This window comes from Mustela putorius, unplaced genomic scaffold, assembly GCF_011764305.1.
Source record: "Mustela putorius furo isolate JIRA1106 unplaced genomic scaffold, ASM1176430v1.1 tig00000421_pilon_pilon_pilon, whole genome shotgun sequence".
NCBI lineage: Eukaryota > Metazoa > Chordata > Mammalia > Carnivora > Mustelidae > Mustela > Mustela putorius.
In genome coordinates this window covers 15209116-15234246 of record NW_025421375.1, presented here as the reverse complement: position 1 = coordinate 15234246, position 25131 = coordinate 15209116, and the positions used below count along the sequence as shown (strand labels likewise).

Genomic DNA, 25131 nt, shown 5'->3' with positions numbered 1-25131 from the left:
GATTTCAACAGGAATGAAGATGTGACCAAATCTCTCTCATTCTTTTTTTTTTTTTGTAAGATTTTATTTATTTATGTGTGTGTGAGAGAGAGAGAGAGCATGAACAGGAGAAGAAGGAGAAACAGACTCCCCACTGAGCAGGGAGCCTGATATGAGGCTCGATCCCCGGACACCAGAATCATGACCTGAGCCAAAGGCAAACGCTTAACTTGAGCCACACAGGTGCCCCCAAATCTCTCTCAATTTTGATTCTAGCTTTAATTGATAATGTCTTTGTGCCATCTTCCTCCTTTACATGCTTTATGTCATCTATATTACATATTTTTATCCTTGGAAATGAATGGAATTTGACTTAAAAAAAATAGCTAGGGACGTCTGGGTAGCTCAGTTGGTTGGACAACTGCCTTCTGCTCAGGTCATGATCCTGGAGTCCCAGGATCGAGGCCCGCATTGGGCTCCCAGCTATATGGGGAGTCTGCTTCTCCCTCAGACCTTCTCCTCACTCATGCTCTCTCTCACTGTCTCTCTCTTAAATAAATAAATAAAATCTTTAAAAAAAAATAGCTAAAGACAGAAATGTAGTTCAGTTCATGACAGACCTCTCCCGAGCTTGATACAAGCAGGGTTATACTACACATGAGCACTGAGCATGCTTACACTACCTGGTTTGAATCCTGACAAAATTTAGCTATCCCAAATGAGGCAATTGGGATTGCTTTTTTGAAAATAAAATACAGATTTAGTATGTTTTAATGGGACATATCAGCCTTTCTCTTACTTAAAATATATATATATTTACTCATTATGAGATAATATATGTAGATTTTAATGCTCTCTATACTTTTCTAAATTTTCTTATAAATCATTAGGTAAAAAATGTAGCTTTTTTCTATGATCATGACCTCTCTTAACAAACGTGTATTTTTCAGGACTCACTCTTGCTGCTTTTTAGCAAAGCAAAACATTTGCCAATTTTCCTTTTTAATCTGTCACATGTCCTCTATGATTTCTCAGAGTTTTCTAAGGATAGCCCTGAAGTCACCTTTACAAGTGCTTTTGATAATGTGATTCTATGAACTTACAATTTAAATCCCTTTACACCTGAAGCTGGTATTCTGCGTGTTGGATATTGGTGATGGAAGGAATATGCACGGCTAAGCAGAAGAGGAAAGGCAATTAGAAATGAGTCATAATCAAATGATTGCAGGATGAGAACAAAAGATGGACACGTTAAAAGAAGAAACTGATTCATTTAACTGCTCAGATTTTCACAGCATCAGTTATGAGCAAAATAGGCATATATATCTCATACAAACTCCACTAAGGTTTGAGAAAACTCTGCATACAAAATCTCATTCTGCCTCAGCTAAGCTGAAGATCACTAGCAGCACAGTATATTTTTAGACCCTGTCATTTTCTCAATCTAACACATGCACAATAAACAATGAAAGAGTAAGACATTATGAAGTATGACATTTGAAAGGAGGTCTTCCCAGTCTGAATGGTATTAGAAACCATAAGAAGATTTGCTAATTCATAGATCACTGTATATAAATGAACATAAGTGACCCAAATCGTGGCATACAAGGCTCTTCTAATCATGTGTGACTCTGACCCTTCCTATTAGTATAGGTTAGTGATATGATTAGGTACAAAAGAGAGAGTTTGATCATGAGAAAGTATTTCCTTTTATATGAATAAATAAAAAATTTCAGCACTTTATATAGTAGAATGCTAGAATGCTGAAGACAAATCTAATAAAAAATACCAGATAAACATTCATTTGGTAAGTCAGAGAGTTATTTAAATATTCACCAAGCACCTACTAAGTGCCAGGGATTTTTCTGGAAAATGCAGAAACAAATATAAATGTAGTTTTTATCTCCATCCTCACAGAATTCAACAAACAATCTTGTCTAGGATTCAGACACCTAGGCAAGTACATTATAATAAATAGTAAGGATAACCAGAGATGCATGCATAAGATATAGAGGCAGTGTTGATGGAACTTGACCAACTCTATCAAGAAAGGCAGGAATATTCCAAGAAAGAATATGCTGTATTTGCATTCCTATAGGGATGCATATTCTTCCAAACAAAATGAACCAAGAACTTCATTTTCACCAGGTGTCAAAAGAGAGAAATGATATTACAAGTTATTATAGTTAAAATAAAAGGAGGGTGGGAAAAAATTAATTCCCTTAACAAATAAGGAAGCAATCCTTAAAAAGGAAAAAATGACCCACAAGTGATAAAGACAGATAAATTAGTGTTTACCAATCGGGAATTTTCATTTAAGAGCATGGAAAAGAAACTATCACAGATATTCTTTCTCACTTAATGCTTTTAAAAAAATATTTATTCTCATTGATATCTATTATACATTCCTTCCTGGAATTTTCAGATATCAAATAAAGAAAATTAATTCAAATCATAATACTGTCTGGATGAGGAAGCTAGAAATTCTATGAGAAATTGGGATTTCTGATTATCTAGGTAACTAGGAAAACAACAGATGGGAATATGTGAATGGGGAAACAAATCTTAGGCACGGAAGAAAGAGTACATGTGGGTAACAGGAAGGATATTGTCTTAAAATGTACAAAGGACCAAAAATTTTTTCAGTAGAATTCTGTTACACTACTTTTAAAATTAGTTCTCAAAAGACCTAAAGATTTAATAGCCCAGGGAGAAATCCTTTAAAATAGAATTTACATTTCCACGTCCAAATATAAACCCAAAAGATTTCCTTTTTAATGCTATGGTTAAGGTAAATGGCACAAAATCATCAATGCAGTTTCCAAATATGACTGTATGCAGTTGTTGTAATTCAGGGGACATAATCATCCATAGGAAAACAGTAATGGCAGCAATGTTTTATCATGAAGTAATAAACATGTATCCTCTCCAACAACGTTTTCTTTGAGGCAAAATTATCTTTGTTCAAGTTAGCATGACAGTGGTAACATTCTTAAACTATAGATCCAATAATAGAAGTTTTTAGCATTTATACAGGTTTCCTGCTTGAATCGGCAGCTGGCAATGATTGATTTCTATTTATTATAGTACTAATTTTCCTTTGATCATCTCTTAGGTAAATAAAACATACAATGTCACAATATTTAATGTGGATTTTTTTTATTAGACTGATGAAACAGATTAGGAGGTGTCTCATTAGTAAGAGGTACTAGGAGTTTAGCGATTTAGTTCCTTTTAAGCAAAACTTTCATAATTTTATCAAGGACATTTCAGGGTAACAAAAGATTAAATGTGAAAAGAGTAAAGTCACAGGTGAAACCTACAAATGAGGATAATTTGGGGGGCTGACAGAACAACAACAATAAAAAAAACAGATCTAAGAATATATAAAGAACTACAAATCAGTAAGAAGAGTACAAACAACCCACTAAAAAATGAGCGATGGAGGCATTTCACAGAAAAGGGAATACTGATGTTAACAAACATATAAAGATGATGAGAATCATAACTGATCACAGAAGCAAAAACAATTCCATTCAAAAATGGAAGTCTAACAATACCTTATACTGGAGACGCTGTATATCCACATGATAGCTTGTATATTGCAGCTACAAATGTAAATTTGTACAAACATTTTAGAAAGGAATCCAATATCCCCTTGTATTGTTGAACAAGCCTATCCTCTATGATTCAACAATCCTCTTATGTAAGTGCAGCAGGGGATAGATAGGAGGGTGTTCATAGTGGCATTACTCACAATAGCAAACATGTAGAAGTCACCTAAATGCCCATCCTGGGAAAGCAGATAAATTGTAGGGCATTCATATAAAACAGCAATCAAAAGAAATGAACTACAGTCAGACGGCAATATGTATACAATATAACGATACATGAACATACAAGCCCCTGAAGTTTAAACACAGCATTGTATGCTTCCTGAAAAATTAAAGAAATAGATTAAATTATGTTTGGAATAAAAATGGATACAGGAGAACAACAAGGAAAGTGAATGATGAACATAAGATTTAACATGATATTTGGGGAAGGTAGGAGGATAGGTTAGTTACAGGAGACGAGGACACATGGTTAGAGGTAAATTATTTTTAAAATCCCAACTTTTTTTGTAGGTGATGGATCTATGGTTGTCTATACATTCTTAGAGAAAAAACTATGTAATTACATTGCTTTAAATGTAGGCTTTTGGAGTGCCTGGGTGGCTCAGTGGGTTAAAGCCTCTACTTCGGCTCAGGTCATGATCCCAGGGTCCTGGGATGAAGCCCCCCTTCAGGCTCCCTGCTCTGTGGGGTACCTATTTCTTTCTCTTCCTCTGCTGCTCCTCTTGCTTGTGCTCTCTCTCTCAAATAAATAAATAAAATCTTTTTAAAAAGTAGGGTTTCTTGCCTCTCTGGCTACTTGTGATCTCTATCAAATAAATAATAAAATCTTTAAGAAAAAAAATTAAAAAAAATAAAAAGTAAGCTTTCTTTAGAACAATGAAAAGGGTATGTCATGAGCCAATGATTAATATTAATAAAAATATTAATATTAATAAATCATATGAAACTGTGGTCTTGTATAGATACAAATATACAATAATGAAAATACACGAGACTGTGATGAATATTCTAGACCAAGCAAATAAATTTATGTGCCAAATTTCTGCTGTCTTCTTGATTTTTCTGTTTTGATATTCTCATTGGATAAACAAGCATTACAGTTAATTCATTCTGGATAATTTAGATTGTTCTGTATTTCATATAGTCAACCATTAATCTCTCTCTCATAACGAATTGTTTTTTCTTTTTTTTTTTTTTTTTTTTTGGAAAGAGAGAGAGAGAGCACGAGCCAGTGAAGGATGGAGGCAGAGAGAGAATTGGAGTCTCACATCCCTGAGATCATGGTCCAAGCTGAAATCAAGAGTCAGTTGCTTTACCAACTAAGCCACCCAGGCACCCCTCTCATAACAAATTACTGTTGAAAATTATCTGAGTACTGTTAGAGAGACCAAGCTGTCTTATTATTTTCATGGAAGAAGGAAAGAGCAAATCACAATCTCTTTAGTAATAAGGTCACATACCATTTAAAACTTGTGGGTTATGCTGTCATTCAGCAATTTTAAGTATAGAAAGAAACAAAGGAAAGTAAGTGGTCTCTAGGATACTGTTGATCAACTTAACCATGAAGCTAAAACAAGTACTACCCTCTCTATATCTATCATTTATACAATAGAAACCTACTCAGCATTCATTTGAAAAGCTTTAAAAGAAAACAAAGGGAACTTGTATTTCAGAAAAATAAATAAAAAGCATTTACTAAAATTTTACCATGTTTTCTTTTTTCCTTTCAACAAATCATTGTGTTGGGCAAGTGGGTCATTGCTTTCTTGAAATTTGTCAACACAGTCAGCAACTGAGTCTATCACTATGTTGCTTTATCTCCCCACTAAGAACACTTGCGAGTTGGCGCTCTTTCAGGAAGATTCACATTCATCTTACTGTCAGAACATTTCTTGGAATAGAAGCTATACTTTGTCTTCTTGATGTTTACAAAGCTTTAGAAAACCCAGCATCCACTGGCAGAGGGCTGAGGTATGTTATACAACATTCAATTTAATGGTGAGATTTTTCATTGATACTTTATGCTAAGTTACTCGCTTGAGGATAAAATTTCAGCAAAAACTTTAGGATAAAATTTTAGCAACAATTTCTTCAGAATTATATTCTATTAAGAGATATAATTCTGTAGACATAGGAATATGACAAAAGAAATTAGACTCTTTTAAAAGCTATACATTTTCAAGATGACAAAAACTCACTTTTGCGCCACTTTGTAACATTATCACCTGCTCTATGTGGCATTGTTACATGAAGATTTCATTATTTTAGACTTTAGATTATGTTATTTATACAATCATACTTTGTTGATGAAAACATTTCAAAATCTATTTTTGCACTTACATGCGTGCAAAACCAAAATATTCAAATATATTAATATTAGATACCACTTGGAGAAGATAAAATTTAGAAGGAATAAAACATGTTTATAATTTTTAAAAAATATTTTATTTATTTATTTGACAAATAGAGATCACAAGTAGTCAGAGAGGCAGGCAGAGAGAGAGAGGGAAGCGGGCTCCCTGCTGTTTATAATTTGAGACAAAAGAACACAAAAAGGAAAAAAGAAAAAAAATCTAGATAAATTTAAGGACAATCACAAGAAGACACCTCTTTAATCATTCTGTGGAAATGAACTTAAGCCCCAAATTACCAGTGGTCCGGAATGGACAGCTTATAACTTGAAAAATCCATTTTCTCCTTAGCTTTTTGGTAAGTGACTTCCAGTTATTAGCGAGACATATGGCCATGTGACTGAAAGAGAACATTTGCCCTCTTTGACTTACCGTTCTGGTAACCAAGAGTCTAAAATCCAGGTAATGAAGTTTCATTAGCCAAAGAACTGTGTGGGACATCCTTGAAGTTGCCGTTTTCCTTCCTCCATCCTCCCCTGTTTGGTAACTGGGGTTTTGGCTGACTTCTTGGATCACAAAACGACCTTGAAAATGGAAGCTACATGTAGCAGAACCACCACCACAGGACACACGACGGAATCACCACGCCAACCATGACTGTCCACAGACTTCTTTCCTACAAGAGAAATAACACATTATATTGCTTGAGTAATGATGTTATTCACAACTGAACTTTAGCCGTTACTAAAGACAATTACTTTTATGCATCCCCAATATAATCAAGATACTGTAACCCCCATATTCATCCCAGTATTCAAAACTCCTTACAATACCATTCAAATTTAGTTTAAAACCCACTTCCAATCATATTCTTTCACTAATTGTTTTGTCCAACCTCAATTTTACTTCCTGTGTATGAATGTCTCTTTCATAGACTCACCATATCTTGATTCATCTAACCTTTGCTCATTTTCTCCATCTCTCCATTCATCTTCATATTCTCAAATTCTATGTCCTTGAGAAGCCAGATCTGATCTTAAGGAATCTGTTTCCAGAATCTCACTTCTTCATATTCAATAGCACCTATTTTTTTAAACAAACACTTGTACTTAATTGCACACTGCCTTAAAGCACATCTCACGTTGTTTTGTTATGTGACTATTTAATGTTTATTTTTGACCTTTTTGTGTATTCATTTGTAATCGTCACCCTATTTATGTTTGAATCATCATTTGTAACTATCTAGTAGTAAAAACAAATGAACAAACACACTCCTTCCTTGTTTACTATGTTGGCAAACCATCATTTGCTTCTGTGTTTCTCTCTCTCCACTGCCACACATGACATCAATTGGCAAATCCTACCATTTTCCCCTCCCTCCCTCTGGAATCTCTACAACTTTTTCCAGATTTATTTATTTTCATTGCCTCTGTTTAAGCCACATCTTTAATGGCTAACTTCCCCAGTCTGCCGTCTTTCATTCTTCTTTCTTGAAAGTGATTTTATGAGAATGAGCTTAGGAATGTTACCCCAAGATCTTGAAAATAATTTATCTAAGATTTTTGCTAGATGTTGCTTTTGTAACCGAATTTTGTAGCTAGCAAGTCCTTATCAATCACTGGCTTCAGCCTGACTTTTCCAGTCCTATCTTTTTGCTGATCTTCTCTTCTGCATTAGCTTGCTAGGGCTTCCATTAGAAAATACCACACAGATGGCGTATCTTAAACTATAGAAATACACTTTCTCCTTGTTCCTCAAGCTAAAAATCCAAGATCAAAGTTTTCTTCAGAGACCTTGTTCCTTGGCTTGCCCATGGTTGCAGTCCTGTGATTTCGTACCTAGGAGCTCCTGACGTCTCTCTTTGCTTCATCGTCTCCCTTTCTCATAGAGGCAGCAGTCAGATTGGATTCGGCTCTGCCCTAACAGCTTCGTGTTAACTTAATTATGCTTATCTTCAAATACAGTAACATTTTGAGGGGTTGAGGGAGAGTTGTTGCTTAAACTGAAGTTTAAACATCTGTCTGCAGTTACCCCAAAGGTAGCAAACTCTCCTCCTCTCTCCTTTCCCACCTTCTTCTAGTCCCCAACCAATTTTTGAAACCTTGGCGTAGATTTGTGCCTCTCCTCACTCTGTATTCAGGCTACTGCCATCTTGCTTTTTGTGATTGGAGTATTCCTCAGTGTAGCAGTCCAAAATTTTTCTTCCTGACCTTTTCTCCTGTCCCGATCTCCCCTAAAGTAATTTGCAGGTCCTTCTGTGGGATCTTTTATTATTCTTTGAAGAATTCAAACAACTCAGAGCCGAAATTCAAACGCAAGGGGTCTAACTCCAGACTGGGTAGATTTAACCACTACACAGAAATGCTTGAACTGAGAAAGAAATTGTTGGTGATATGGCCATTATTGTCAGGGTGAATTTCAAACTCCTTGGCCTGCTATATGAGGCCTCCCAAGAGCTGGCCCCCCTAGATAGCAACTCTGGCATGTCAGTCAACTCCCATTCTAAGCTCTGTTTTATATTTAGGATTTAAGGAAAAGACAAATTTGAATAAGGATAGAAGTCAAAGCTTTCCATTGGTCATTTCTTTTTTCTAATGTGCCATGGAGAATGCCATTTTGAAATTTCGTGATGGCTGTATGAATCCAGTGACTGACAGACTGAGATAATTTAGGAAAATAAGCAACCACTTCTGTGTAAAAAATAAAATGGGCCAAAGTTGTAGGGAGAGGATTTTTTTTTTTCCCCTGACCACATTACCTTGTCTGATTTTCTCCCTTGTCCAAAAAAAAAAAAAAAAAGAAAGTCAAAAATAATCACAAGGGCACTCAAATTGCCTTAGGAGGATGGCAAATGGTAAATCACTGACTGTAGGTAGTTTCTTCAGCAAAACACTCCAACTGCTTAGAGAACTATTTATTCCAAGTCTGTGTTTAGTTCCTGTTTATTTTATTGCAGCATGTGTTTTGAATTGGAAAAGCTAGAATGGTTATGAATTTTAAGCAAGTGACTTTGTTGCAAACACAGCATTGTAGTTTAAAATAATGGTTTTGAGATAAGGCAGTGTGACATGATGTTTGAAAGAAATTGGTCTGGGCTTAAATCCTGGTCGTGTACTTAATGGCTGTGAGACTTTAAGGAAATAATTAGTTTAACACTGATTGTCAGAAGAACAGTAATATTCCCCAATTCATAGGAGTTCTTCTGAAAATTAAATAAGATAATGTACCTGCATGGCACACAGGGGTATTTGATTAATGTTATTGCCATTTGTACATCTTTCTTCTCTTTCCATGTTTTTATCCCTGATCAAGAGTCAGATTCAGGGGGTCTGTGATGAATGGCACATCCAAGTCCTGTTCTAATAGGACTTATAGGTAATATAGAACCTTCTTGTGCAGGTTAAGGAGCTGTGTTCCAAATGAAGACAATCAAGGTTCAAACCTTGCCTATATTACTTAATCAGCAGTGGGCCCATGGCAAGGTCACTAGCCCTCTTTGTGAATGTTTTCTCATCTACAAAGTGAAGATAATAAAATACTTACTAGTTTTGTTATTAGTATTAAGTGAAGTCATAAATCTTAGAGTTGTATCTGGTACATAAGAGATGTTCAGTAAATATTGGTTGCAATTTAAATTAAGACTCCAACTTTTTGAGCAATTCATAGGACTGGACTTTTCAAATCAGACTGTTATGAATCAGAGGGCATAAGCAGGATCAAACTAAATTAATTTCAAGGATATGAACAAAAGGTTCACCAAGATGGCTCTCCGGGTCTTTTCTTCCTGTAGCAGACTCTAGCCCAGAATAGATAAGTAAGGTGCATGGTTTCTCACAGGAGTATTTAAATTATGAAACATCTCAGGTGCTTTGGTGGCTCAGTAGATTAAGCATCTGCCTTCAGCTTAGGTCGTGATCCCAGGGTCCTAAGATGGAGTCCCTGCTGAGCAGGGAGCCTGATTCTCCATCTCCCTCTGCCCCTCTCCCTGCTTGTAATCTCTCTCTCTCAAATAAATAAATAACATGTTAAAAAAATAAAACATAGGGGCGCCTGGGTGGCTCGGTAGGTTAAAGCTTCTGCCTTCAGGTCATGATCCCAGGGTCCTGGGATTGAGCCCCATGTTGGGCTATCTGCTCAGAGGGGAGCCTGCTTCCCCCTCTCTCTGCCTGCCTCTCTGCCTACTTGTGATCTCTCTCTGTCCAATAAATAAATAAAATCTTAAAAAAAAAAAAAAACATTTTCACTTTATACCTCAGAGTCAGACAGCCTGTATGACATTCTCTAGGGAGCCATGCCTCATAGACCTCCATCTCTTATAGGTAATTCTTAATCGGAGACATCCAACTAAAGTTACTTCAGTGATAGACCTTTCTAGCAAATATCAGGAGTCTATTTATCCAGAGTAACTCCAAATGACAAGGAGATTAGAATTGGCCACTTCCTATTATAGAATGAATGTCTGTGACTCTCCCCATCCCCAAATTCATGTTGAATCCCTAAATCTAAGTGTAGTAGTATTTGGATGGGGCATTCAGGTGATTAGGCTTAATTAGGGAGCCCTCATGATAGGATTAGTGTCTGCATAAGAAGAGGGAACTCTCTCCCCATATACGCTCGCTCATCCCTTATGAGAATACACAGAGAAGGTGACAGTGAACAAGTCAGGCAGAGAGCTCTTACCAGGAACTGAATCAGCTGACACCTTAATTTTGGACTTTTTCAAAATTATTCAAAACCATGAGAAATAAGTGTCTGCTGTTTAAACCGCCCTGCCTGTAGTATTTCGTTATGGCAACCTGGGCTAAGATACCTCCCTCTGCTCCCCCACCCCCCCACCACCACCCTGAGGTCTCTCTGGTAAAGAGAGTGAATGAGTAAATGTACCACAGGCCAGATACTCTTATACTTTCCACTCCCCTGTCTTTTTAACTTTTTTTTTTTTTTTTCAGTAATGGAGGACATGCATCTGTTATACTCCTCTTTCCATGTAATTCCTTAAGAACACTTTTTTAGGGGTGCCTGGGTGGCTCAGTGGGTTAAAGCCTCTGCCTTCAGCTCCGGTCATGATCTCAGGGTCTGGGATAGAGCCCTGCATCAGACTCTCTGCTTAGTGGAGAGCCTGCTTCCTCCTCTTTCTCTCTCTGCCTGCCTCTCTGCCTACTTGTAATCTCTGTCTGTCAAATAAATAAAATCTTTTTTTTTAAAGAACAATTTTTTACTTTTGATAGGAAAAGCTTTCACATGGTTCCAAATACATCCATACATACCTACATACTTAAAGTTTTATCTCAAACCTTGTCACCTTTTGCCTATTTACTTCTAAACCTTAACTATTTTTATGAATTTCTGGTGTTTTCTCACTAAACCTTGTTATTTTCACCTAAAAATATCATGTTAGGCTTTTCCATAACAGTATGACGAAAACTTTCTTATTCTTTTCCATAGCAACATAGTCTCCTGTGGGATGGATATACTGTATCTGTACTGCAGTGATACAGGCTTATGAAGTGTTTTGTAATGTAAGCCTCCGGAAATGACAAGATCATTTCTGTACCATGTTCCTATGCCATTCTATATTTAATGTCCTCTGTGTTTTCACGCTTTTATTTTTATTTTTTAATTGGGTTAAAACACTTAATAGGAAAGCTACTCTCAAATTTCTAAATGTACAATACAGTATTAACTATGGGCATAGTATTGCAGATCTCTAGAACTTACCCATCTTGTATAATTGAAATTTTATAATGTATTCCTTTCTTTTTTTAACATAAGGATATCAACAAGGAAATAAAAATGAAAAGTCTTCTATAAGTTTAAATTCATGGTGGTCCGATGTCCCTTCCTTCAAAAGAATTTTCAACTCAGCATTTGGCTGTCTCTTGGTAATAATGCTGAGAAGACAGTTTATCATATTTTAACATGAGAACTACACTATTTTCAATGTTCCTACACTTAACTTGATATTGATTAGATTATCTAAGTGCTAGAATTTATTCTAAATTTGACATGTTCTTTATTTGGTATTTAATATATATAAATTCCATTTCACCTTGGAAATTGAAAATGTGGTGTCTGCCTATTTGAATAGAGCAAAGTGGTTAAGAGCTTAGGCTTCAGAGTAGGCACATATAGATTCTAGTCCCAATTCATTTGTGAAAATAGCTTTGTGATCTTGGGTAAATTTACATAAGCATCAATTTCCCCATAACGTGAGGATATACAATTTAGGTCAAAGGGTTGTGAAGAGGATCAACAGAGAAAATGTACAGAAATCACATCTTATAATAGTTACTCAATAAATGGTAGTTTTCATTATCATTCCTAACATTATTATGTGCATCTATTCTGTGATATATTCTGTACTAGATGTCGGGGAACAGCAATTTATACAACATTGTCCTTGTTCCCACAGTGGGAAAGGCACACCAGTAAACAAAGAGTAACTTTAATGTATAATAAGCAATAAACCAATAGATTAGATGCTAACTCCTAGGAAGAAAAGTGTCCTGAAAATATATTTTACACAGCAACTATCCTGAAAAAATAAAAGGTTCAAGAAAGTCTCCACCAGAAGAGACACCATATATCAAAACTCAATTTTGACTAATCAAAAATAAGGGGGAAATACATAATACTAGAACAATGAAGTAGTTATTTTAATTTGGTGGTGGGACTTGGAGGGCTCTTGGAGTACCTTTGAGTCTCAATTTTTTCTTGATAATGTAGACTGCTCTAAGGAGATAGAGAATGGAGTGAATCTTCTGACCCTGAGATTTGCTTCTTCTGTTGATGGTCAACTATTTTTCTCAGAAAAGCAAAGTGTGAAAAGTGGGAGAGGAAGAGTGATTCATATCCCTGCAGCCCCTTATTTTTGAATAACAAATAACAAATGTGACTTTGGTTTTGCAACAATCAAGTCATTGAAGAAACTGCATTTTTTTTGAGGAGAAGTAAATGCTTCTTAAAGAGGGTCCATGAATCCATAAGCTTTTTCACTTCAATGAAGGTGCTTAAATGTCAAGAATATTACACCTTTGACTACCACTGCTACCTACACATCTTACAAAACCAAAGGCTCAAGGTGAGTGAAAAAGACTCCTCTGTGGCTGGAACATGACTTTCCACAACATTTTCCAGAACGGTAATACATCTTTTCAGGTACTAAATGTATAAATGGTCTATGTTTTTTTTATTAAGAGTCATTAGTAGCTAACAGTGGTCTGCACATCAACACCAACCAGGAAAGGAGTTACAAGCCAGCATCTTTTTGAAGAGAAGTCAATTCTAAATTTTCTTTCACCAAGCGAGTTTCCGCATTACAGTTCTGTAATTCTTGTCTATTAGTCAGCCACAATACTTTATTATTAGTCCATAGGCTTATGTAAACAGAAACCATAAGCTAGATGGCCTTTTTTGGGAAATAGTTTATTGTAACTATTATTGCCACTTCACTTCGTTTCCAGGAACAGTCAATTATTACTTATTATTTAGGAATAAGAATCAAAATTCAAAGAAACGTCAAACCTTGTGGCAAGCAGGCAATTTATAGGTTTATACCAGATTCAAAAACACTGGGGACAGCCTCCACTTGAAATTCTGCAAAAAGTAGGTGTCCATGATATACCTTGAAATATTAAACCGAAAAAGTCGCTCCTGGCAAACTAATCCACACGGAAATGAAATGCCTCTTTATCCTTTAGTATCTCACCACCAAATTCATTATTCACTGCTCCTTCTTGCAGGCTCCCCGGTTCAGCTTCAAGCTCTTTTCTTAACCGCATCAGAAGGAAAGCCGGAGCGTCGGACCCCAGCGCTTAGATTCCCCAAACGTAGATATGAGTATCTGCACAGTCGCCAAATTAGCGGGAAGGTGTTGCCAGCGGTTGCCTGGTTCCAAGGGACAGCCTCGATCCATCACCCTCCAAAACTGACAATCGCTTTGGGTCTCCGCTTCCTCCAGAATGGGCTCACACCGAATTCAAAGCAGGTTCATTCCCGAAATTGGTAGCTATTGGTTCACAGATCGTGGGCGCGGCAAGGCTCGCCTTTGAATGCTCTCCATCGATTTCGGAGCTGTGAGGAGCGCCGCTAGAGCTCCTATCCACACAAATTTCTTTTTCTCTCTTTTTTTCCTTTTTTCTTTCTTTCTTTCTTTCTTTTTGCCGAGATCATCCCATTGTTCCACTTTTGCGCCTTGGCAACTGCACGTTCGGCGCTCCCGCACTGTCTTTCCTGCAAAGCCCGCCGCCTTTCAACTTGAACTGGACTCCGGAAGCCCGTCTAGAGCCCCGGTTCCACAGAGCAATCTGAATGGAGTCCTTGGCTGAGCGACGCGACCGGCGCGGGAGCAGAAGAACGTCGCTCGGTCTCCACGCTGCGCAACTTTGTGTTTTCTTCCGGCAGGTCCCAAGCTGCAGAGATTCTCCAAGCCCCGAATGAAAAAACCCACAGCAGTTCTCAGCCTTGCCAGCCCTTGTGCAGGCAGAGTAACGCTCTGCTGGTGTCGCGACCTTCCAGAGCACAAACGCGAACCGTGGTTTTTAAAAAACCAGAGGGTAAAAGTTTACTTTCGAGGAGCAGTTCCACAAGCCCAGGCCGGGTAAGACAAACTCCAGCTAGGAGTCTCCTTCGCCTGGCGCAGTGAACGAGCTTGGGGCGCTTCTGAGAGAGGAGTCTCTCCGGCTTGGGGCTCCCCAGCTGGGCTGCACCCAGGGATCCCTCCTGGTTCTCAGGGGAGGAGAAAGCAGTTGGGACAGGAATTAGAACTAGACCTGGACAGCTCTTAAGGTGCAAAACCTTGGAAATGGCTGCTAAAGGGGCTGAGTCTCCAGACTCCTAATCCCCTCCCCTTTCTCCAGCGGAGCCTTACACCTGCTACCGTCCAGTCTACAATATAAGCGTAGATAGTAAATTAGCACAGTTCCAAAACCCAGGCATCACAAATCCCCAGGCAGCTCCTTTTTAAAGAACCTACTTGAATTTCAGGGGGGAAATGTTACGTGAGCGAGTGGGCAGGAAAAGGGGGATGAGAGGGGGTTGTGGTTTCCAGGAAAAGATGTACAGGCTCCTCTATTCGAAGGACCTCGGGGAGCCCTTCGGCTCCCTAGCTAGTTGCTGCAGCCACTTCAAAGCTCCACGATAGAAGGGGCGGAGGTGGCTCCGGAGGGTGGAGATGGGGATGGGGTTAATCTTTAGTCCCGAGACCTCACGCAGGGTCCCCGGAGAGTAACTGGCCTCCGGGAAAGAGGCAGGGGGCCGAGATGCCAGGGAGGGCAAGGACCCGAGAGGCGGCCGAACTGACTTGAGGGCTAGCAGTGAAGAACTGCCCGCCGGCACCAATCTGCTAACTAGTGAGGAGTGACCGAGTCTTCCTGTCTTCTGCATCCCTGGAGGCCCGGTCCCTCTCCGCACCTCCGGACTTCCCGCTCGCCAGTGGCCTGGGGCTTGCCGGCGCGGGGCTGGGCGTGCGTGTGTTGCTGCGCGCGCGCGCAGGGGTCTGTGTGTGTGTGTGTGTGCGCGCGTGTGTGTGCGCAGCCCGCGAGCCGAGCCCGGCCGCCGGGACCCAGCCGCCCGCTGCCTGCCTGGCGTCCCTCCTCCCGGCAGCCGCCTCCTCGCAGCCTTCTCACCTGGCGCTGCCGCCGGCCGCCCGCCCAGCCCTGCTTCCGCCGCCACTGCCTCCCCTCAAAGTTTCCTCAGAACAGACACCTTCGCCAAAGGCTGCCCAGGGAGATGGATTTCTGAAGCTGTGCTTTGGAGTGGCTCTTCTTCCAGCACCTCTTAGCCTTGTCCCCACCTAAATCCGAGCAGAAGGTAGAAGATTTTCCAAAACCACGGGAGGAAAGGGGGAGGGGTTTTTTATCAAGAGGAAGAGAGGAGCGGCTACAACTGAGAATAGGATCTTCTTCCCTGCCTGATGCCGGCAGCGGACTGACTGATGGGCCTGTGGGGTTAAAGAAGAAAATTAAATAAAATTAAAAATTAAATAGAAAAAAAGAAAATAGAAAGCCAAGTTGACCGAGCAGGGGCTGGGAGGCTTCGGGATGCCGGGAAGGTTGTCCCCGTCTCCGTTTACACGGGCGTGAAGATTTAGAGGTGCCTCCAGTGCGAGGGCTTTTAAACCGCCATCACCCCCTGATCCCTTTGGAAGGAAAAGCCGGTGCGGAGCTGAGGCAGGGGGGTGTCGAGGAAAAGCCTGGACTTGTGTGCAACGCGTACTTGGCTTCGGATTTTAAGCACATGAACGAGAACAGCGTCTCAAGGTAAGAGGCAGCACAACCGCTGCCGGGAAGAAGAATAACTTAAAATAGATGTTGGGGCTGGGGTGTGGGGTAAAGCTAAGTTAGGATGATCTCTCCGGGCGTCACCACGAGATTGCTCAGCCCGCGCGCATGGCGTGGAGCGGACAAGTCCGGGAGTAGCCCGTGCCACGGTGCCCAGGTGGGAGGCAGCAACCGAAGGGAGTGTTCCGATGTCCTGACCTCCCACTTTCTGGAACCTATTGGAAATAGCTGTCGAGCTGGGGCGTATGTCCGGGCTGATTTATAGCGTGGATTCGTGTGTGTATGTTTCTGGCGAGATTTTTGTTTGTTTTTAAAATTTTTAACCCCGCTAGCACCGCAGACCCTTCCCCTCGTTGCTACAGATCGCTGTGGGCGTCGGCAGGGCGCTAGGCGCTAGGCGCTAGGACGCGGAGGCAGGTGAGCCTGGCGCAGGTGGGCAAGTGGGGGCGGCGGCATCCGGCCGGCGGATTGCCGGGCACGCGAAGCCCACGCCGCCGCCTGGCTGGCTTCGTGCAGCGGGCGTCGGAGCCCTGGCGCCGCGGGTCTGCTGCGGTTCCCTTCGCCTCCGCTAGAGGCTCCCAGCGGGCGCCGCGGAGCGGGTGGGTGTGGGGGCGCCGGGAGGCGGAGGGGCGAGCGCGGGGAGCGAGCGTGCCCGTGGGGTGGCGGAGCGGGCGCGGCAGGGGGAGGCGAGCCCGGCTTGGGCGGGGGATGTGAGCCGGAGTCCCGGTGCGCCTCCTGGCTGAGCGCAGAGCTGCGGGGGACGCGGGTCCGAATCTAGGCTGAGCTCGGTAAAGCTGTGCCCCGAGTCGGAGCCACTTCGGGAATGAGATCCTGGCCCGCACCCTGAGGGCAGTCCCGGGAGGTAATGTCCTCTTTCTCCACTCTCGGCCTGCCGTTCTCCGTCCCTCCCCAGCCAAACACCCAAGGTGGGAGGGAGTGGAAGGTGCGGGTTTGTAGGGTCCATATCTAAAGGTGCCTTTCAGTCTTGCTCCGTGGAGCTCCGTGGAATGTGTCTTCGAACTAACCTGTAATTTCATTCTCCTCCCCTGAATATTTGCCTGCTTTAAGGGAAGTTTTCTGCCGAGAGTGTCGGGTGACTGGTTTTGGGGGCCGGGCTGCTCCGAGGTGAGCGAGGGGACCCGCTGTGCTCCTCTGAGCCGCAGTGGACTAGAGTGCGCGACTCCAGGATTGGGGTGTGGTGAAGAAAAGAGTACCACACCCTCTTCTTTTCCTCCCCTGTCCTTTTCACCTGGTGATGAGGTCTCACCATCTAGCTTTTACTGATTTCTTTCGCCAAGGGATTGGCTCTGAACTCAAGAGCAAAGCGGCTGAAAGACTTGGAGGGAGAGAGATAAGAATGAGAGGGAAGTCATGGCCAGAACATCAGGGGAGGAGGGAGGGTGAAGTTAAGCTTGTGTGTGGGGTTGGGGGTGACGGGAGCTAGGAAATAGCCTTGGAGTTCAAGATTTTTTGATGAAGTCTGATTCATTTCATATTCCACACTCTCTTTGATAGAATCCTTGCTCAAGCCACCAACAAAAATCATTTCTGCTAGATATTGCTGTGGGCACGGTGGGCACAGAATATGTTTGATGATTGTGTCTAGGCCACAAGAAAAAAAAGAGTGGGTATTGTGTGTATTTGGCGTGATGACACCGTGTCTGTCAGGCAGTAGGAAATGTATGTCATTTTCATTGTGCTGTGTTGTGTTTGTGCATACCATATGTGGTTATTTCACACTCAGTAATGCAATTTCAGCCTTCTGAAGGTGGCTCTTAACAAACATGACTTGTGATATTAAACCTCCTGCAGAATAATAGTGAAGGAAGCCAGAAAATATGATGGGGCATGGAGTATCCCAGGAATATTGGATAAAAGCTGAGATCCAGCATTTGTGAAATATTGGGCCACATACTGAAAGTGCAAAATATGTTTTTCAGAGAGGAAGCAGTGGTTAGCATTTTGAAAGAAGGCGATGTGCTTTAGTTACTACCATCATCATCCTGTAGCTTGCATTACTTCCAATACGGTGAGAGTGTGAGGCAGAAAAAAAAAAATGAAGCACTTCCTGCTGAAAACTAAAATGTTTTGTGAGATACTGTCAGGTATTTCACCCTAAAAATTTAAATGGAATGGGATGCCTATTGACAACGACTGAAGTGGTTTGGTTATCATGTATGTGTGGGACCTCTATTTTTGATCAAGGTAAATATGTGAGTTAATATTATATAATAAGTATAATTTAGTGGAAATGGAAGAAGGCCAATTTTTTCATTCCAGAATAACATAGCATGATCTCAAGGAAAATTTATATAAAGTTTGTCATTAGATGTATTACATTGGATAGAGCTCTGTACAGGAGACAAGAATAAATACCTTCTTGAAATCTCAAAAATGATGGCTTATGTTCTTAAAATAAACTGTTTTAGGAATTTCATTTTGTGACAAAATAATAGTTATTAACCTCAATATACTTATGTGTATGCATAGACACAAATTATTTTTTTGTTGAATTGAATTAACCAAGATAAATACATAAGAAGGGCTCAGTTTTCATTCTGAAAGACACCTCTGAAGCCAGAGGAAGATCTACTAGTATTAGCAGTCTGCATATAAGATGCATAAAAAAACGTTGTATTCCTTGACAGTTAATGGAATCAAACTAGTGAGGCTGGTTTGTAAGTTCAAATTCGGTTTTAGGACCCTAAAGATTTTTTTTTTCTCTCTAATAAATGTGATTTTAAGAGACCAAACATTGAAATGTTCCCTGGATGCCATGGACCTGAAAACTGTTTTGAGTCCTTTGAAACTTCATGTCAAGAATAAGAAGTGATAGGACGTTATCACAAATTAATTGGCTTGATGCTTCAATTAAAAACTGATTATTATCTGGCTCTGGTTAGTCATTATGGTTGGTTTCATTTGGTTTCTAGATATTCTGTGAAAGGACTCTAGGTGGAAATGTTTTCCTGTAGTACATAGAGAGGAGGTCACTATAAGCAAAGAAAAAAAAAAAAAAAAGAAAAGGCTTGCTAGTTACTGATTCTCCAGTTTGGTTGCATTTTATCTAAAAGCAGGATGCAAGCTTATAAAAAAAAAAGTTTTCTGAATTTACATGAATGTTTTGCTGTCTGTTATAACCCTCAACCTATGCATAGTACACCATTTATAATTCTGATAAGGAACTGTGTCACCAAGCCTTCTCCCTTTATGGTTTAGGGGCTATTTCAGTGTAAAGAACTTTATGCATTATCTAAACAGAAAAGATCTTATTTCCTGAAAGAAAATCAGTTGATCTTAAGAGAAAATGAAAGGAGCATAGGAGAGAGAGGTTAAATAGGAGGCCAAGGTTTACTCTAACTGCATGTATCTCTTTCTTCTTTCAGCACCTTTTAAAAATTAAAAAAAAAAATTCCTATTTCCTTCCTTCCTTCTTTCCTCCCTCCTTCCCTTCCCCCTTCCTTTTCTTTCTCCGTCCCCTCCCTTCTTTCTTTCATTGTATCATTTTCTCTCTTTCTTTTGGTTAAATAGTTCCTTCAGAAAATTGTCCCTGCCAATTTATAGTAATTTTACAATGATCAGTCCATAATTTATTTTTAAATGGGAGATAATTTTATAATACTGACTGTTCGGTTTAGTTTTGAATTATATAGAAGAAGCCTGCGAGAATGTGGGGTTGATTCTTTAGGGAATCCAAGTCATCAGCTGATGGTTATCTCTTACTTGTGGGTGCTTCTTATGTCTGGTTGCAGCTCCTTGTTCCTCCACAAACATGGCTAGTAGTCACTGGAGGTACATGGACCGCCTGGCAGTATGGTGCGTTGTGCTTGCCGTGACTTATTTCCACGTAGCTAATACTTTCTTCATGTGCATGATGGCCAATGTAACCGTCTGAAATGTTCATATTAAGCAAATAGTTGAGTTATACTTGTCAATGTATACCTGCTAAGAAATTAGTAATCCATTTTAGGAAACCCTTAACTCCATCTAAGTCTTTAGTAAATGTAACTATTTTTTAAAGTTGCTAGCTTCTTTTTAAATGTCCTCAAAGAGAAAATCTAGTGTCCAAAAATCTCCCAGGAGAAACTAATTCAGTGCCACCAGGAGGCAGCATGAAAAAGTAGAAAAATCATTGGATTCGGTTTTAGAAGACCTGAATTCTTCTTCTCTCTTACCACTAATGGAGTCACTTTTGAAAAGCTCTCTTCCTTTTCTAAGGCTCAGTGTGGAATTCTGTAAAATGGGGAAAATGAATATCTACACACTTTCTTCTTATGCTTAAAACTTGACCACACATAGCTTTAAAGTTTTAAAAAAATAAAAATATAAAAACAACAACCAAAAAACCCTCCAAGTTCCAAGTCAATATCAGACATTGAAACACTTAATAGAAAGTTACATGAAATATATTTAAAGAATATCTGTAAAACTTTCATAATGAAGCATAGATTTTGAAATTACTTTGATGAGACTTGTTGTTGTTTTTTTCCCCAGGGGTGAGGGGCTATTAACAAGTGTCATAAACGAAAAGCTTAAATTAATATGTGTATATGTGAGATGATTTTCTCAAAGTTATTAATATGGCACAAATTATGTGATGCTTACTATGAGAGACATAAAAGTCAATCTGAGCATTTGAGCTGTTTTTTAAAGCACTATGACAATAAAGAAAGAAAAAAGAAGAATAAATATTTTTGAATAATAAAATTTAAATGGACTTCCCTCCACTCCCCCCCCTTTTTTTTTCTTTTTTCTTTTTCTTTTTTTAACAAGAGAGAGAACACAAGCAGGAGGAGGGGGAGGGAGAGGGAGAGGCAGGCTCCATTGGAGCAAGAAGTCTGATGTGGGGCTTGATCCCAGAACTCTGGGATCATGACAGACACTTAACATTTGAGCCACCCAGGTGCCGCCCTCCCCTTTTAAAAGCATTCTACATTTTTCTTTTTGTGTATACTGAATGGAATGCCAGTAACAATTGTCATTGATTTCATTATTGTCAGGTCAGTTACCCATTTTATATAAACACTTTAAAAATATTTGGCTTTGAAATATTGATTCAGTAGTTTAATTTGTGAAGTTGGACAGAAAACTAGCACAATTTCTTAGTTTTCACAATGGGATTTTCTCAGGAATGCTGATAGTCCATTTGTCCTATTTTATTAAATGTTAATTTTATTATGTATAGGTTATTTTCATCAGGTGAATTAGTAGTAAATGATAGATATTACATGACTCATTGATTTGAATAAAAATTTAAAAGCCCCATTGAAATAATTATGTGCTCTTTTGATAAAGTATGAGGCCTGCTAGAATTTGAGACTAGAATAAATTTTGTTGCTTTTTAAAATGTATTTACTGGTTAATATTAAGAACAGCTTATCTTTACTGGTTGCAAGGATAAGACAGATACTATCCTCCCCTAGAATTTTAGTTTCATATTTTTTCAAATAATATTAGCAAAACTAAATGTAAACCTAAGAGGCTAGCCTAAAATAAATGACAAGTTTTTGTTGCAGATAAAATAGAACATAATACCAAATTATTGATAAAAGAACAATTATTGTTTTTACAGAACTCTTAACAAATTTCAGTGTAACAGAAATATATGCAAAAATCTAAGATTCCCAGCACATTTCAGTTTCTAGGTATAGCACTAGAGAGTTTTTGAAATGGATTCTAAATTGGACTGCATAAGAGGATTTTGTGTCTTCATACAATCTCATTCTATTATAATGTAACTATGGTTAGCTGCAAGATATCTATCTAGTAGCCAGCATGAAGGGAAATAATTAGCATAAAAACTGTATTGCTCCTGGTGTACCAGGGGAGCCAACAACAGTACCTTGTGATAAATGTTGATTTTTGAAACGGTGGGCTTCATTTGTCAAAGGTAAAGAGCCTGTATCTTCTCAACTATTTTTTATCAGGCTTTTCTTTATTTTCTCTCTTTCCCCTCTCTCTTTCTCTATAAATATACCCTGTATACTATACTGTTCTATAATATATAAATATACTGTGCTTTTATATGTTCTGTTATATATAACATAGTATATACATATTATATATTGTAATATATTATGTATTAGTATTTTATTTTATTTTTTAAGACTTTATTTATTCATTAGAGCAAGAGAGCACAAGCAGGGAGAGCAGCAGGCAGAGGGAGAGGGAGAGGTAGCCTCCCTTGGATCACGACCTGAGCCCAAGGCAGATGCCTAACCGACTGAGTCATCCAGGTATCCCCAACCACCTCTTCTTGTTGGCACTTTCCCCAGTGGTACTGCCATGTACTCCAAGCCTCTATGCTAAGGCCAAGGCTTCCATGCACCTGGTGGCCCTGATCATTCTTTGCCCCTCCAAACCTCCAAAGCAGAAGTTCCAGTACTCAGTGCTCTTCATGGACAGTGCTCTCCAACCTTCTATCTTAAATCCCCCAAAGAGAGCAGTTCTTTGTTCTTCTCTGTGTTCAGAAGGCAGAGAGAGCATGATCTGCTGGTGGTGGGGCCACCCGACACATTTTTGCCTCCACCTTTGCTCTCCTGCCTGGCCTGACTGTTAAAGAACATTGGGAAGCTCTTGGTTTGTATGGTCAGGACCCTGGGATCATGACCTGAGCCAAAGGCAGACACTTAACCTATTGAGCCACCCAAGTGCCCAGTATTTTAGATATATTAGATAACATAGTCTATTATAGACCATAATATAGATATAGAATATTATATATATTCTAATATGTATTATATATAATATATGTATTATAGATAGATTGATTGTTGATCGATAGATCTCCTGCTAAAAACAGTTCATGGTTCTTATATAGGTATGTCCTTAAATGTCACCCATTGGCTAATCCATGTTTATGGATTGCAAATGGTTTTCTTTATGGTTTTCCTTTAATTTCACTGCAGGTAATGAAAAGCCCTACCTTTGGCCTTGGCTAGTTAAATTCACATCAGTTAACACTCAAATATTTATTGATTTAAAGTGGTTTCCTGTATGATATTCAGGATTTAATGATGTATATAATTGTTCTTTGTTCTTAAGAATCTTGTGATCTTGTTAAAGAAAAGGCAAAAAGTGGACGATAAGCTAACAAAGAATAGTCTATCAACTGATTCAGAAAATTCTTGCTATGTATCTATTGTTCACAAGAACACACAGAATAACAATACAAGAGTTGTATAACCAGGCAATTCAGGGTAGCTTAAGGTGAGAGTGGCCTGGGGAGAACTCCTAATGAGGGGAGGGAATTGATCTGAGGAATAAGTAATAAATATGTAACTTTAGTGGTAATTGATGCAATGCAAATTTATACAATAGTGAGATAATCTTGGTGATAAGTTGGAACAAAGATGTAAACAATGATAGATTTCCTGTGTTGGAAATGGACTGGGAGAATAGACACTCATATGTATCATTTAGATATTGTAAACTGGTCAACCCTTTTGGAGTGAAATGTAAATAATAATTATTTAATATTATTAAATTATTATTTAATATAAATGTAGTACTATATTATTAAATATTATTCAATATCTATTATATTGCAAATGTTCAAAATAATTGGCTTCATCGTTCCTCTTCAAGTTGATCTTCAGGAGAATTCTCTTACAAATCTTACAAAGATCCGTTACATATACACAAGAAAAATATATAACCAAAATAGCTACCTATGTTTTAAAGAATTGTATTTGTAGTCAAGACCATCCTATACCAAATCAAATGATTAGTGGATAAATAAAAATGATATATTGAATATTGAATAATAGTCAATAAAATGGAATGAAATACTTATGTATGCTCTACCATTAGTAACTACTCAAAAATTATGTTAAATGAAAGAAACCATACACAAAAGACCACATATTGTATACAAATGTATACATTATACAAAATATACAGAAAAGCAAATTTACAGACTTCAGAATTAGATTAGTGTTTGTCAAGCACTGGGAGTGGGAATGATAAGTGACTACAAATAGGTACAAGGCACAAGGAATCTTTTGGGGTGAGCCAACTCTTCCATAATTGGATTGTGGTGATGGTGATGGTTGTACAGATTTGTATATTTACTAAACATCATTGGATTGTTTATATGAAATGAGAACATTTTATGGTAAATAAATTACATCTTTTTTTTTTAAAGATTTTATTTATTTGTTTGACAGAGAGAAAGATCACAAGTAGGCAGAGAGGCAGGCAGAGAAAGAAGGGGAAGCAGGCTCCCTGCTGAGCAGAGAGCCCGATGTAAGGCTCAATCCCAGGATCCTGAGATCATGACCTGGGCTGAAGGCAGGGGCTTAACCCACTGAGCCACCCAGGCGCCCCTAAATAAATTACATCTTAATATAGATGTACAAATACCCACAATTCAAAAAAAAATGCCCCAAAGTCTTCACAAAAAGTAAACCCAGGTACACTGGGATTTATGAGTGAGGTGACCTCACTAATAAAATCTCTGAACATTTAAGAAAGAAATAATACTAAATCTACACAATCTCTTCTAGGAAAGTGTAGAGAAGGAAGCACTTCCCATTATTTCCTATGACATCAGCATTGCCCTGATACCAATACCTTGAAAATGCATTATAAAAAAACACAAAGGTACAGACCAATATTCTTCATGAACATAATGTAAACAGTATTAATAAAAGTTTAGCAAATATAAATCCACAGTACATAAAAAAATAATATGTCATGACCAAGTTGAGTTCATCCCAAAAATGCAGTGACAGTTAAATGTTAGAAAATCAATCTATACATAGTTCACCATATTAACAGAGTAAAAAAGAAAAACTATATGTGATCATCTCATTAGATACAACAAAAATATTTGAGAAAATCCAACATTAATTCTTTTTTTTTTTTTTTTAATTTTTAATTTTTAATTTTTTTATAAACATA

At 38.9% G+C, this 25131-nt stretch overlaps 1 non-coding gene across 1 annotated transcript in view; it reads left to right on the top strand.

Annotated features, from left to right (window-relative positions):
• The first annotated feature begins 14956 nt into the window (after positions 1-14956).
• Positions 14957-25131, top strand: part of LOC101687264 — an 870167-nt gene continuing 859992 nt past the window's right edge. Inside the window, exon 1 of the transcript XR_006606666.1 lies at positions 14957-16206. This is a non-coding gene — a transcript (uncharacterized LOC101687264). The remainder of the gene's footprint in view (positions 16207-25131) is intronic.